Below are 4,892 nucleotides of genomic sequence, written 5' to 3' on the forward strand. Positions count from 1 at the left end.
CAGGTGGAAATGAGAGCTGGAGTACATACAGCTCAGGAGTGAGGCACTTGTCTAACATCCAAGAGAGCCTGGGTTCACTCTCCAGTAGTGTCAACCTCCCCTGAGGAGAGCAGGTAAAACTGAAGAAATTGGAATATGAATGTCCTGGTTGATTAATCAGAATCAAAATTCAGATTAGGGAGGTGGTGGAAGTGGTGGCCCAATGGCCTCTAGAGTGGTGCCCAGTGCAGGATGTTGCAGGAGAAGGTGGTGGTGTCATTGGCGGCCGCGGGCAGAGGAGCGGTGATGTCTGAGGCGCCTGCTGGAGGGACAAAATGGTAGATTTTGAGGAGTTGAGGAAATATGGTTTCTAGTTTTAGGTTTTCTGAATTGCAAGCATTACTGGGCTTTGCTGGAAAGAATAAAAGTGGGCAGGAGCATGACCTCCTGATGCGGGTGTTGCATTTATTGAAGAGTGGCTGCAGCCCTGCGGTTCAGATTAAAATTCAAGAATTATATAGATGCCAATATCCACGGATACTTGCAGGACTTTCTGATCTATCCACAATCAAATAATCGGTTTTCAGTCTGGATAGTAGTTCATCACCAGTAGAACGTCACTTGGGTGTGACTGGAATCTACTCGTTGCCTTCTTCAATTACACATCATTTACCATCATTTCCTGTCAGTTCTGTGCTGCTTCATCTCCTGTCGATTCTGTGCTGCCTCAAGACACTAAGCCCGTGTTTGAGATGCAGCAGCCATCTTCTCCCATTCCACCTGTCCCTCCTGACATGCAGCTAAAAAACCTGCCCTTCAATGATGTCCTTGATGTTCTTATCAAGCCCACGAGTCTAGTTCAAAGCAGTATTCAGTGGTTTCAAGAGAAGTTTTTATTTTTGCTTTGACATCTCAGCAAATTAGACAAATATGCATTTCAAGGGATTTTTTTTTGCCAGGTGTCAGGAGAGACTATACAGTCCAAGTCCAACTGCGACTTTGCTTAGCAGATACCAGTTGCCCTCAAGAAGATAACTATCCCAATAGTTTGTGTATAAAAGTAAATGGGAAACCCTTTCCTTTGCCTGGCTATGTACCACCACCTAAAAATGGGATTGAACAGAAGCGCCCTGGATGCCCCTTGAATATTACATCTTTAGTTAGGTTGACTTCAGCTGTGTCGAATCAGATTTCTACTTCTTGGGTATCGGAAATTGGAAAGAATTACTCCATGTCTGTGTACCTTGTACAATACCATCAGCCATGTTATTACCAAGAGTAAAAATGAAAGGTATTAGAAATCCTGATCATTCCAGAGCACTAATTAAAGAAAAATTTACTGCAGACCCTGATAATGAAATTGCTACAATTAGTCTTTAAGTGCTCTTGATGTGCACTTTAGGAAAAATGAGGCTGACAATCCCATTCCATGCAGTGACTTGTACACATCTGCAGTGCTTTGATGGTGCCCTTTATCTTCAGATGAATGAAAAGAAGCCCAACCGGATTTGTCCTGTTTGTGACAAAAAGACTGCCTATGAGAGTCTGATATTAGATGGGCTTTTTATGGAAATTCTCAATGACTGTTCTGATGTGGATGAGATCAAATTCCAGGATGGTTCTTGGTGTCACATGAGACCTAAGAAAGAATCTATGAAAGTAACCAGCCAGCCCTGTACAAAAGTAGAAAGTTCAAGTGTCTTTAGTAAACTTTGTTCAGTGACTGTAGCCAGTGGGGCAAGCAAGAAGATAGATGTCATTGATCTACCAATAGATCCCTCTGCCAAAAGTAAATGCATCTTTACATCAGAAACACAATGCAGTCCAACCAAAGGACTACTCAGTACCATTCCACCACACACCAGGGTCAAGCATGTCATCAGATTTGCCAGGTTTGGATTTTCTTTCCCTTATTCCAGTTGATCCCAGAATAATCTCACTTGACCCTTAACAGCAAGCAGTATGTCTATCACCACCACCAGCCCCCATGAAAGCAGTACTCAAGTTAGTTCTTCTAGCAGCAGGAGTGAGACAGGGGTCATAACCAGCAGTGGGAGTAACATTCCTAATGTCATCTCTTTGGAGTAAAGACTGACATAATTGATTCTGGGAAACATTCATCAAAACTCTTTCTTGGATGTTTAGTCCATGGAAGCTAATTTTTGCAACTTAATATTTATTGAAATGTCAAATGGATTCTTTGCTTTCTGAGAGACGAACATAGATGACTCCAGTAAGAACCAGATGACATGGAAGGACTTTCCTTATGCTGTACACTGAGCATCATATATATTTCATCCACAACAGTGTCTTCTGAAACAGTTGATTTTAGTTTCTACGTATGTTACTGGATAGGTTCTACACATGTTTTGTTACAATAAACAGCAATAAAGTTATGTAGTTAAACTTTTTAATTAAAGTTGTAATCACTAATAGAGACTGATAGCAACTTCTGTTTAATCCAGTATTAAAGAAAAATAGAAGTGTTGTTTCCTGAATGAACACTTTCTATACAGATTTGTTCTATTTGATGACACTCCAACTGATATAAGTTGAAGTAACTGAGTAATGGAGTGTCAATAACTGGCCAGAACTTGGGTTCTACTTTTCTTTTTTAGGTTTTCTGTTCTTTAGAAACCTTTGTACTGTGCATTTTTCTCTTGTCATTTATGCTTTGGCATTGATTGCTGATATGTACAGAGTAAAGTGCTGGGATTTGGTTGCTCTTTATAATGATTATGTTTAAGAATACTACACAGGTGGTCTGATATAAAGTATTATTTAATTTTGGGTTCTTATACATTCTTGTAGAATTTTCTACAGATTTGAGTTAAGATGTGGCTAGAATACTCGGCAGATTTTCTGCACAGTGTTCAGAAATATTTAATGTTGGGAAACACTAAAACATACTTAAGAGAAGTGGAAATAACTGAATCCTTCTGAAGAAATTGATTAATTTCATATATTTTATAGGACAATACAGCATACTGTCTTGATTGAAACTCTTCACATATGAATGACTCTAATACATAAGTTATATTTTAAAAATTCAGATTAGAATAGTGTACTAGATTTTTGAAATAAACTAGTATTGTGGAAAACCAGATGAATGGCATGCATCTTTATACTGTATCCTACATCTTCATGGAATCTGCACATATATTCATAAGAACTCAAATAAGAAACAACAGTACAAAGCTTGTTTGTGGATGTAAAAACAAAGACCAGGAATGTAAAAAAAAAAAAAAAGAAAGAAAGAAAGAAAGAAAAAAAGAACCTGGCCAGTATGCTCAAATTAACTCATTGCAGTCATATGAATATATGCATATGTATTATGTATATTCTTCATACTTTTGATAAATCTCTTTTTATTTCTCTTTACTTGTACATTTACAAAAGGCAAGATTTGTGTCTTGCATATGCCTGCAGCTCAAGCCATTTTTAGACACTTACTAAAAATATGTACATTAGATAAGCTACAGATAGATGGAAAGATAGATGGTGTTTGGAGTGACTGCATAAATACATTGACAAGTGCACACACCCAGGGAGGGATTTTTACCTCATATCTAATGTAAAACCCCAATAGGTATCACTTACCAATCACCCAGCTATGAACTTTGAATAGTGGGGATTGGCAGAATCTTTGTTTATTAGCACTTATGTCCCACAGTAGTGGATGATTGAAATGCTTGTTGTGAGGGTTGCTTGTTGGTTGAGTTGATTAAACCTGATCAACACTCTGTATTACTGCCTACAAACGCTTTAGAAAGCAGCCTGCCATCTTTTCTCACATTGTCTTAGACAAAAATACCATCAAGAATATGACTGTTCAACTCCAGTGAATGGGTTTATCTGAAGTAGAAAAGCATCAATCAGTGATGACTATGAAGTATGTGTAAGAATTAAGCATTTTTTTTTTTGGCAAACCTCACAAAGATTCAAGGTCAGTTTTCTTCACAGTAGCAAAACATCTACAAGATCTACAAATATCTCAAACATGTCATTTGGTAAGACTTGAATGATAGAGGGAACCACTTGGAATTTTCTTTGATCAGGAATAAGAATTGTGAAGGTTGCCTCTGAAGAAGCCTAGAAAGAGATGGTAAGAATACACAGCCAGAGGCTGTGAGAAATTATGGAGCTGGGGGAGATGGAGGAGGAACTCTCAAGAATAGGAAGATGGACAGAGAGACCAGCGATAAAAAGACTGAGGAAAGATTTAGAGGATATGGATTAGGAGAGTCTTCTAGAAGAGCATAACAGATTAAAATGTTCATTGCCTAATGGCTGTGAAGAATTTTGGTGATGGGAGGAGCAGCAGCAGCAGCAGCAAATATGGATACTAGCAAGGAACAACATCAATACTGCTTTTCCCTCAGTCCTGCACATTGGAATGTTCCTCCCAGCCTAAGGGAGAGTCTTCCTCAGTTAATCGTATCTGTAAACTCCCATATAGACATATTCAAAGGAGTATCTTCTAGTCAACTTCAGATCCCATCAAGTTGGCAACCAAGACTAAACAACAATGCAAAAGTTGAAGCTATAATAGAGCAGAAAAGTTCTATATAGAACATAGTAGTGCATAATAGTGCAGAGGGGCTGTTATGGAAGGGGATAATAGAGGCATTCAAGGGATGATGTGACACTGAAATGAATTTAGCATATACCTTTCAGACCATGATGACCAGAAAGGGAGAGGGTTGAGCACAGGCCCATCCCAAGGACTTATATCTAGCCCTAGCTTCCAAACTGGGCTGGGTCTGCAATATACCTGTCAGATGGGCCAATTCATGCTTCTCAATCTGTTGCCAAGTAGCCACCCTCAGAGCTTTGAAATATCTAACCATGTCTGAGATGAGCAAATGTTCACCTTAGTAGGCAAGTGTTCAGCCCCAGGATGGGGTCCTGAT

The 4,892-nt window shown here is 39.0% G+C and overlaps 1 pseudogene; it reads left to right on the forward strand.

Moving 5' to 3' along the window:
* Window positions 1-314: 314 nt before the first annotated feature.
* On the forward strand, window positions 315-2,067 carry LOC127671773 (E3 SUMO-protein ligase PIAS2-like; annotated as a pseudogene).
* The last annotated feature ends 2,825 nt before the right edge of the window (window positions 2,068-4,892 follow it).

This window comes from Apodemus sylvaticus, chromosome 21 (genome assembly GCF_947179515.1).
Source record: "Apodemus sylvaticus chromosome 21, mApoSyl1.1, whole genome shotgun sequence".
Taxonomy (NCBI): domain Eukaryota; kingdom Metazoa; phylum Chordata; class Mammalia; order Rodentia; family Muridae; genus Apodemus; species Apodemus sylvaticus.